Below are 11,391 nucleotides of genomic sequence, written 5' to 3'. Positions count from 1 at the left end.
AATGGCAGAATGAAGGTTATTGGTGTACCCTAATTGAACCTATTCATATCTTAGAATGTGGGTTTTTAATAAGCAGTGTAAAAGTGATGTTCTAGCCATGATGGTGCAGAAATTATGTGAAAGGCAAGGATTTCTTAGGTTGATATTTTTTATTGGACCACGTGTGTAGTTGGGATAAAGTTAGACTAGCTTTCAAATGCAAGACATTCTTCCTCAGATTTTTAATAATACTTTGGTCCTTTATTTGTAGATTTCTTGATTTTACAGAAGTTGTAGTTGGGGATACTTGCAACCTTCCTACAATGTATTTTGCCTCAGATTAGTGATGTCTACAGTAAATTTGAATTCCATTTTAACAGATTTGTTGCTTGGGATTTATGCTGGGGTCACTAAACTGACATTTAGGCCCCTGACTGATGTTAAAGTAAAGGCATAATGGGATTTGATGTGGGATCCTGACAATAGCACTTCCCAGCATGCCAAACACGTGTGGCAGAAGACATAGTTGTGGGGCATTGAATCAGATCCCATTGCATAATATTGCTGGGAACCCTGGTCAGCAGGAGGGGCCCCCACCTGAAGCAGAGCATCATGCACCTCCCCCCCCCCCCCCATGGGAACCGCAACCCTGGGCGGGAGGGGGGGCCCCCCCCTGATGCAGAGCATCATGCCCCCCCCCCCCCCCCACCATGGGAACCGCATTAGCCCATTTGAGTTGCTGGCTGGCATAGCCTCCAGAGGTCCCTTCCAGAATTGCTTTTCTATGATTCCATGACTCCTGTTCAGCTGAAATGGGATTTATCTCAGGACCTGTGGATAGATCATGCTTTTTTGTTGCAGTTTTTCAGATCCTCACCTTCCTCAAAGGGAAGGGACAATTCATTTCCTAAACAAACTCAAATATTAGGCTTTGTCTACGTGACTACCGGAATGACCATTCCCGGAACACTGGTCAGTACACTGCTCTTGATCAGCATGCAAAAATGAGGGGGTAAATTCACACTCGCAGCTGATGATCTTGAACCCTCTGTCCCCTGTGTGCTCAGTGTGGCTTCACCTCCTCATTTTGAGGTCTGGTACATATGGAGAGGGAGAGGATGGGCAAGATGTGCTTGAGAGCAGTGCCTTTCATTTCTCCTTGGGAAGTGTAGACCAGGTAAGAGGGCAATTTTTTGGGCTGGAGGGCCACAGCATGGGTGGGGGGAGGCAATTGATTCTATCCAACCACCGGGCCCATCCGCCCCACACCTATCACTGGGAGCACTGGACGGGCAGGAAAGCAGGTCCATGGTCAGGGTAGGCTTGCCTGGGTGGATGGGATGGTGCCACAGGGGGGTGGGGAGCGGCATCTAGGAGTGTGATAGGTGGGCTGGAGCTGGGGCCAGGATCATGGGACATTGACAGCGCAAGGCCAGGGCCAGGAGCAGAGCTGTGATCTGCTCCCTGTATGTCCCCCCACTTGGGTTGTTCCTCACTTTGAGGGAGTATTAAATGGCCTTGCAGTGTGTTGCTTGGTCAGGCCCACGTAAAGGGGTCTTCATATAAAGAAGAACAGGGCCTTGTGTCTTTTTAATTTCAGCGTTTATGAGTAAAGATTGGTTTAATTTGTAAATCCTACAGACAGCTGTTATGTTACTGTGTTTTTGCTGCATCTCTCTCTTGCTCTTACTTTTTTTTTTTAATTTACATAGTTTTGGGTGATCTAGCGGATTTTTTTTTTAAAGAAAACAGACTGTAGCATAATATACTTTCCTAGACAGACAAAACTCTTCAAAATAAAACACCCGCTCTCTCACACACGCATCCCACACAAGAGACAATTCCATTGAAGGAGAAAAAAATTGTATTTGGCAATGTGCCCCTCAGCATTATCTGATGTACAGTATGTTGTTATCCTTAGATGGTCTGTTATTGTTTTCCCCCTCCCAAGCAACTCAGCAGCAGCCGTATATGTGTGAGTTGTTTATGCTGTATATTGAACTCTGACTTAGCAGTATGACAACATGGTTGAGGGGATAATACCCTAGAGTAAATATCAGGAAATCGGGGTTTGTAACTAGGTTTATGACTTAGCAGCATGTAAAGTTGGACAAGGCACTTCATGTCCCCATTTCACTTCTCTGCTTTTTTTGTGCTTACACTGTAAACTCCTCCAGGCGGGCTGTTATTATGTGTGAGCAGGCTGCCTGGCACCAGCACCACAGGACTGTCTTCTTGGGGACAGCCTTTGGGTGCAAAGTCGTCGTTAGGAACAATAGAAAGAGCAACTTCATGACCAGAAACACAATGCTCTACAGACCAACATTCATTGTGATCAATTATATTTGATATTTTTCTTCCTCCTTATGTTGGGGGCTCTGCATAAAGTCATTCAGAGAAGCTACTTACGCACAAGGGTGTTACTTATGTGGAAAGAATAGGCCATGTATTCAGCTGGTGTAAATCATTGTAGTTCTAATGAAGCCAATGGAAATAGGCCGACTTGCACGCGCCAAGCCTCTGTTTAAATATTTACACATCATATAAATCATCATCAGCTGCTGTTTCCTATCATGACTTAAAGGAATATATTTTTAAGTTCCCCCAAAATCTTTTATAAAATTAATACTCATATTAACTCTGTGGTGACTAGACAAGGTGATTAACAGACAGAAGGCATGGGGCTTGATTCTGCAATACCCTATGCCTTGTGCAGTCATTTATATCAAAGTGAATTAAGTTAAATATGTGTAGAGTGCAACCAGTCCAGAACAGCAGCATTCTGTAACTATTCTGTACTGGTGTAAAATACTGCATATGGTGCAAGGAACAATTAACTGGGTTCCTGGCATGAGATCTTCAGCTGGTCTCATTCTGAATTCAGTAGAGCTTTACTAATTCACACCAGTCAAGGATTTGGTCTGTGGTCTTAATTTTAGGGCCCATTTCTGCATAGGGTCATGTGCATGAGTGTGCTTGCTTGTGTGTGGCATTCCACTGACTGCCAATGAGTTCAGGCTAGTGTGCCACAGTGGCAGTGAGGGAGTTCTGCTGCAAAGAGGTCTGTTGCTCAGTGGCTGACATATGGTAGCAGTCACTTCATTCCTGCATATACCTCACTGCTCCCTCTTAGCTTCCTCCCTGATGGTACTGACAGGGGATACATAGCAACCAAGAAAGATCAAGAGCAAAAGGAAGCCCAGTTTGATCAGTCAGTGAGCAAAATTCGTTGGTTCAGCAATCCATTATGCAAGGAAAAAAAATCCCCCCACCCAATAAAATAGCATGACAATTGGGAATTTAAAATATGGCACAAGGGCCTCAGGTATTGGTGGGCTTTTATTAGCTACATTGAATGGGTAGTAAGGTTCAAGTGACTGAGTGAAAACACTCAGTGCTGTCATGGCACAGTTGCTTTGATTCAGAAGTAACCATTGGTCCCTGCTCTCAGGAAATAGTCTGCAGCTTTGTGCACGAAAATTGTACCACTTTAATTATCCTGCTACAGTTAAAGTGATACAATCCTCTAGTGTGAATGCAGTTTCATTAGTACAGCTTACTCCTATATGGAAAAAGGAAAAAGCTATATTGGTCACAGGCATCTTTAGACTGGTGTAACTACATCTGCACTAGGGCTTGTGCTGGTGTATCTGCTGTTGTTTTTAAAAAATCACACCCCTAACCAACACAGTTATATAGTTATGGGCACATTGTACAAGTGCAGGCCGGGCCTTAGTTAGGATTGGTCCATACACAAATTTCATAGAATCATAGAAATTAAGGGCTGGAAGGGACCTCAAAAGATCATCAAGTCCAACCCCCCCTGCTCTGGGCAGGAATACTGCTGAGATCAAATGATCCCAACAACATGTCTGTCCAGTCTCCTCTTGAAGATTTCCAGTGGAGGACAAACTTTATGAGGAAAGACTAAGGAACCTGGGACTGTTCAGCTTGGGGAAGAGAAGACTGAGGAGGAACTTTGTGGCTATCTATAAGTATGTAAAGGGTGAATATTGGGAGCTGGGAGAAAAACTGTTCACTAGGGTTCCCCAAGGGAGGGCAAGGAGCAATGGCCATAAACTGTTAGAGGATGGTTTCAGATTGGATGTAAGGAAGAACTTCTTTATGATAAGGGTGACCAAAATCTGGAATAGACTTCCCAAGGAGGTGGTGCAAATTTGCACTAGCTTATCTTAACATGTTTAGTTAAACAATGCAAATGACTGCCTAGCCATTTTAAAACTGCAGTAAACTAGATTTATATAGAGAATCAGTTAGCAACCGATTGAAGTTAAACTGGAATAGTTGTCCACATAGGAGTTTGAACTGAATTGATTTGAACTAAATTCACTTATAGTGCTGATTTTAAGCACTGATATAGCTTGCATCCATGCGAGCTCAATGCATTTGGCTAGTGCTAGGAATGATCTAGCTGGGGATGATCCTGTTTTGAGCAGGGGGTTGGATTAGATGACCTCCTTTGGTCCCTTTTCAACCCTAATTTTCTATGATTGACAAGGCCTTATTTTGATGGAATTTCAAAGACTTTCCACCACTGTAGTTTTACTGTTCAGCTTCTCAAGGGACTGACTCTTGTGCTTAGAATTCATTGTGCTGAGATGTGTAGAGGATGTGTAGATTTAGATTATATTTGAGGTAGAAGAGATGGTTAAAAGACTAGCTGCAACTTTTTTTGCCAGAGCTGGAAGGCTTTGCTTTTCTTGCAGATGAGGAATACCAGATGGAGCCTATAGTAGAGTTGCCCGTGAAATGAGGACAGAGAACATTCTAGTCAGGGGAGGTGACCATTCTTGGTATGCTGGGAATGCTGATGGAAGAGCCCTCTCTTAGGACACTACACAAGTCCATCTGCTTTTATTTATTAATTCCTTTCATATTCCATGGGTTTTGTTGTTGTTGTTCTTGTCAGCTGGACTTTCCTTGAGGTATTTTGACCTTCCTCTTCATTATGAGAAGGTTCCCTCCCCTCCAGCTAGGAATGCAGAATTCTCCTTAAGAACTGAAGGGATGCCATACTGGGTCATATCACAGGTCTGTTCAAGCCGGTATCCTGTCTCAGTGGTAGACAGCAGACATTAAGGAAAAGGGCCTATCCAGACTGGTCTTTCCTTTGACCCTATCTTCCTACAGCAGTGATTCTTAACCAGGGTGCTGTGGCATTTTTGGTTGCCTTGAGGTCCTAGCACTGTTAAGTTGGCAAACATGATTCATAAGATAAACCCAGAGATTTCAAATAGAAATCCATAATTATGGTCTTTCTGAGTTTGTTGCAACAGAAAACTGCTCTATTCTTTTTCTGCAGTCAAAGCAGAGTGAAAACTAAGAGCTGGCATTTTCTGAGCGGTCCTGTGAGTCTCTCCAGGGGTGCCTCAAGTCTAAAAAGGTTAAGAACCACAGTCCTACAGCTGCCACCATTCAGAGGCCTAGGAAGTCCTCATTTGGAATTTGCCCTCCTCCTAACTATCATGTTTAATACCTACAGATGAACTTAACCTCCATGATGGACCTATCATTCTTTTTAGCAAACTAGTAAAATTTGGGTCCTGTTATTGGCTGTGGCTTCAAGAGGCTGATTGTGTTGTTTGTCTTCAAATTCAAAGATGACCATGACATCACTGGTTGGTTTGGTTCCTGTGAACACATGAATGGCTGATCAGGCCAGTTTGTGCTTTGAACTGTCTATGGCACACTGAGCAATAGATGCTGCTTTGGGTTACTTGATCAACAGTGGACATGCTGCTGTTTCGAGTTTTACACTGTTTGTGCTTCTGCTTTGCCTCAGCAGTTCTTCTCTGCTCATAGATGGTAGCTCCAGTATGAATGAGGCTTTGCCAGGATGGAACGATTATGAGTGATATCTTCCCAGGACTTCAGGTCAATGTTGAAATATTTCAAGGATAACTTGATAGAGTCCTTGAAGCGTTTCTTCTGGCCTCCCTGAGAGGGCTTTCCCTCCTTTAGCTCACCGTAAAAGATCTTCTTTGGCAGTTGCTCATCTGACATACTGGTGACATGACTGACACATCTCAGTTGTATTTTCATCAACAGAGCGTGGATGTTTGGAATGCCTTCTTGAGGAAGAACCTCAGCGTCTGGGACCTTGTCTTGCCATCTTATCTTTATCAGTTTCCTCAAACAGCCCATGTGAAAGTGGTTCAGCTTCATAGCGTGGCGCCTGTACACCATCTAGGTTTCGCATGCATTCATCAGAATTGGCAGCACAATGACTTTGTAGACCTTCAGTTTTGTTTGTTGACTGATGCCTCTGTGCTCCCATATATCTGCATGTAGTCTGCCAAAGGCCATGCTTGCTTTAGCAATTCTAGCATTTGTTTAATCATCAATGTGAACTGCACACGACAGTGTACTGCCGAGATAGGTGACTTTGTCCACTGCCTGGAGGGTTTGGCCATTCACTGTGATGGTAAGCTCTACATAAGGCTTTTCTGGTGCAGGCTGGTGCATCACGTCTGTCTTCTTAGCATTGATTGTGTCCAAAGTTGTCACAAGCTGAAGAGAAATGGCCCACACTCCATTGCATATCAGACTCAGATTTGGTATTTGGAGAATGGTCATCAGCAAACAGATCATGAATAGTCACTTCCTGTAACCTCATCTTTGCCTGTAGTTTCCTCAAATTGAAGAGTTTGCCATCCGTCCGGTAACTGAAGTCAGTCCCAGTGTCACAGTCACGAAAGGCATCTGTAAGCATGGCAGAAAACATCATATTGAAGAGGGCTGGGGCCAACACACATCCCTGCTTGATGCCATTGGTGTCTGGGAGTGGTTTAGATGCCTCACCATTATCCACAATGTGAGAGAGTATGCCATCATAGAATTGCTGAACCAGTTTTCTGGGCAACCAAATTTTGCCACGATCTTCCAAAGGCCCTCCTGACTGACTGTATGAAACGCTTTTGTCACGTCAGTGAAAGTCTTCTGCAGGTTGGAGTTCTGTTCCTGGCATTTCTCTTGAAGTTGACAAGCTGCAAACACCATGTCTATGGTCCTGTGTCCTTTCCTGAAACCACGCTGACTCTCAGGCAAGAGCCCTTGTTCAATGTGTTGCACAAGGTAATTCAACAGAATTCTGGTGAGGATTTTACTGGCTATTGACAGCAAGAAGATGCCCTGATGGTTGTCACAGGATTGTCTATTGCCTTTCCACTTGTACAAGTGGACAATGGATGCATCCTTGTACTCCTGGATTATAGTACCTTGAGTCCACATTGACTGGAAAAGTTCAGTCAATTTCAAAGCCATGTGCAAGCCTCCAGCCTTGTAGACCTCTGCTGGTATTGCATCTGCTCCAGGTGCTTTACCATTTGACAGCAGGTTAATTACTTTCACAGTCCAGTCAGCATTGGAGGATCAGCAAGAGATATGTTAATGTCTACCTGGGGCAGTCGATCAGTTGCCTCCTCATTAATAGATGATTGCTGACTGAGGATGTTGTTGACATGTTCTGCCCATCTCTGCAGTATCTTTCCTTTGTTGATGAGTGGTGTGGTGCCGTCAGCACTCAGTATTGGAGATGTTTCTTATGACTGTGGCCCGTAGATTGTCTTCAATGCATCATAGAAGTTCTTCATATTGTTCCTGTCTGTTTAGAACTGAATCTCATCTGCCTTGCTCAGTCATGAGTTCTGCATCTCTCTGAGTTTGCATTGGACGATCCTCTTGATGTTATTAAAGGCTGCCTTAGATGTTGAAGTGCTGCGTTCTAAGCATGCCTTATGGAGCCGATGTTTCTCCTTCAGTAGAATACCTATGTTAGTATCATTTTCATCAAATCAATCTTGATGTTTACATGTGTTAGGACTGAGAGTATTGGATGCAGTCAAACAGGAAGAATCTCTAAAGGATGCCCAATTTTCCTTGATGTTATTGGAGTTTACATGAATTGTTACTAGTTGGCTGCACAGTTCTCCAGCAAATGCCCGTCTCATATTCTCCTGTTTCACTTTGGAGACATTGAGCTTTTTTGGGTGCTTTTTTGCCATCCTTGTGGACATCTACTATGATGTATCCAGATATTCAGCTTGGATACTAAGAGCCTGTGGTCAGTCCAACATTTTCCACTTCTCATGGACTTTGTCACTCTGACGTGCTGTCTGTCTCTTCTCCTGATGATGACATAATCAATGAGATGCCAGTGCTTGGAGTGTGGGTGCATCCAAGATGTCTTGTTGTGGTTTAGCAGGCGGAGATGTGATGTGTTGTTGATGAGAAGGTCATGTTTGGTGCATTTCCTCAGGAGGAGGAGCCCATTGTATTTCCCAAAGCTATTTTTTGATGATGCCTGACCATGCCTGGTGATCTGTGCCAGCTCTAGCATTAAAGTCACCAAGGATAGTGAACTTATCTGCCTTCAGCACTTCTGTGATAAAAGACTCCAGGTCTTTGTAAAATGTGTCCTTAATCACATCTGGGTTGGTCATAGTGGGTGCATAGGCACTGACGATAGTTGCACACCTTTGCCCAGACAGTCGGAGTCTCATTAGTATGAGTCCATCATTGACTGTCTTTGAGGAATTTCTAAGCTTGCTGACTAGCTGTGTTTTGATGGCAAACCCAACTCTAGCTTCACATTGCTCTTCTTTACTATGGCCACTCCAGAAGATGGTGTAGCTGGCTCCTTTTTCAGTTAGTTGTCTTTCTTCAGCTAGGTGAATTTCACTCAAGGCTGCTATCTGAATGTTGAATCTGGACAGTTCTCTACCAACTAGAGCTGTTCTTCTCTCTGGTCTATCTGCTGTTGTATGGTCCATTAGCATGTGCATATTCCAAGCCCCAATGGTGAGTGGTGTCACCTTTGTCTTATTTGTCTTTTTGTGTGATTTTTGACCACTGTAGTGGGATCCCATCAGCTGTGGTATGCTGACCAGGATTAAGGTGAAGCAGACAATGTTTAGGACACCTTTTCTAGTCCCTTCCTCATGCTATGAAGGTGAGAAGTGTGATCCTAAATAAGGCTGCTCAGTTACCTAGGGGACTGCTGAATTCCACTGCTACTTTGGTCTAGTGAAAAGTGACTGTACCCTGAGCTGCCTATGTGCAGGTCTGCAGCTACAGCTACCAGTGTTTCCACACCTGCTGCTTTGCTGCTTGCCCATCGCCACAGGACTTGAGTGTGTCTATGGGGGGAAGTAGTCATGTCATGACTTGTGTGTGAGTTGGATTTAAGTGAGGGAAAGTTTCATAGTCACTCTTATTCTGTCATCCAGGCCTGTCTGAATTCAGTGGCATGACAGAGTTGAGACATCTGGGGACAAGTCTGGATGCAGCTGACGGCCATCAGATTCTGCATCACCTGAACTGATGCCCTACACACAGCTCTTGCCATCTGCCTTCACAGCTAGGGAGATGAGCATATCTGCTAGACCATGTGATCCACCAGAGAGAACTTTGCAGAGGGAGCCAGGTATAGCTGTCTGTGGCAAAGTGAGGCTTCCCGCCTAGCCACAGTGCTAGGTTCCCCACTTGCCTTTGGGCACGCCCCCCTACCTGACTCGCCTGCCATGCCTTGCTATTAATTGATTAACAATCTTAATTAGGCAGGAGGCTGCCCATTTACTGCCCTGATGCCAGGGGGCGCTATCTGCGGCTCCATACCTTTCCTACACCACAGCCCATGCCTCACAGATAGCATCCAGATGTTACCATGCTCCCGGCATACCGCCAGAGTAAGCTTAGGCCATGCATGCCATCAGGCCTCAGTCACACGCACATTCATACTGCCTGATACATATAGACATACTGGGAGCTCAGGCCTCTGGTTTTCCTTCCTCCCCGACTGGGGCTCTTCATCTCCACCCCTTTCTGGGGCCACCCCTCACCAGGGCATGCTTATCCCCTCACTCAGGGCTCCACACCGCCCCCTTCACTTGGGGCCATGGGGCCTCCCTCCCCAGTGAGCTCAGGTGGCCATAGCCATGCCTGGCCCCAACTACCTTTCAACAGGGTTTTGCACCCCATCCTATTTAATTTAATAAGGATTAAACCCTGTGACATGTACAGGTGCCCCACTAGACTAATCACCATTGTAAATCATCATTGTCTATGTGGCATTTATACACATACCTTTTCATCCTGTGACAAGCCGGAGATCCAGTGGGTCAGAGCAGACTTGATTAATCGAGTCTGCTACACACAGCAGCTGATGTGTACTGCACTGTGGTGCGTGCAGCTGTATAAGAGGCAAAATGTGCATCAGCACGCAGAAAATGGAGGCAGTGTGCTTTTAAACTAAAACACTTTTGAGGTGTTTTAGTTCAAAAGCATGCACTTTTCTCAGCGCTGACATGTATTTTGCCACTTATACAACTGCATGCGCCACAGCACTGGGCACTTCTAAAAGCAGCCACTGCTGCGGCACAAGCATGTGTACAAATGCCCTACGTGCATGGCACTTAGTGTGCATTATATTAGTCTAATGCACTGTTTTCTAGTACACATGACAGTGTTCTCCTTCACAATTTTTGGCCCCAGCATTGAGAGGATGTGATTAAAAGTCTCCCTGGTCATTCAGAACATCTCAAGCCACTGTTGATTGTCCCAAGTGGTCTGTACGTTTCATTCCCACAAGTCTGAGCTGCTCACATGGGCCCAGACCCTGTGGTTGCTGCTCTTGAGGGTGATTCAGAGAGCCCTGTCAGCATCCACTTCTGCACCTGCCTCTTGGCTATCCCGCTCCACTGCACATCTAAGTGTCTTTTTTCATGAGGCACATCTACATGCAGGCATTTCATTATAAGTGTTTAGAAGCAGGAACATAGCGTATGCTGCTATCATTAGCTCTGCCTCTATTTTATGCAATAACCCCAAGGCCAACAGCAGGATATTTAACAACAGTTCCTCCTCCTCCTCCTCCTCCTCCTCCTCCTGCTCCTGCTCCTCCTCCTCCTCCTCCTCCAGGATATTATGGAGCCTCACAACCAGGCAATATTGCTGCCTGGGCAGCCAGCAGAGAACTGAGCTGTTTATATGGGCAGCCAGGGATCTAAAATGGCTGCCTCAATCAAGCACCTGCTGGCTGCTTGGCTCTGGTCTTAAAGTGGCAGGCACCCACAGTGCCCTGCCACACATCTTCCCCCTTTAAATGGTACCAGGGGAAGGGTTCCCCTGTTGCTTCTCCAAAACAGGCTCCCCTTGGAGCCTGTGAGAGCCCTCAAGTGGCGAGCACCCACAAAGGTGCTGTGCCACACACCTACCCCTTAAAATGATATCTGGGGGGCTTCACTTGGCTGCCTTCCCTGCTGGGCTCTCTGCCTGCCTACTGCAGCCCTTGCCATGTGGCGAGCACCCCAAAGGTGCTCTGCCACACTATCCATTCTGGTCAACAGTCTAGCGCTGCTCTTACTTTTATTTTGGGGTCAGCTCCCCTAGCCT

Source organism: Alligator sinensis, unplaced genomic scaffold (genome assembly GCF_000455745.1).
Source record: "Alligator sinensis unplaced genomic scaffold, ASM45574v1 scaffold1299_1, whole genome shotgun sequence".
In the NCBI taxonomy this organism is placed as follows: domain Eukaryota; kingdom Metazoa; phylum Chordata; order Crocodylia; family Alligatoridae; genus Alligator; species Alligator sinensis.
The sequence above is the reverse complement of the archived record's forward strand: the minus strand, read 5'-3'. Positions refer to the sequence as shown.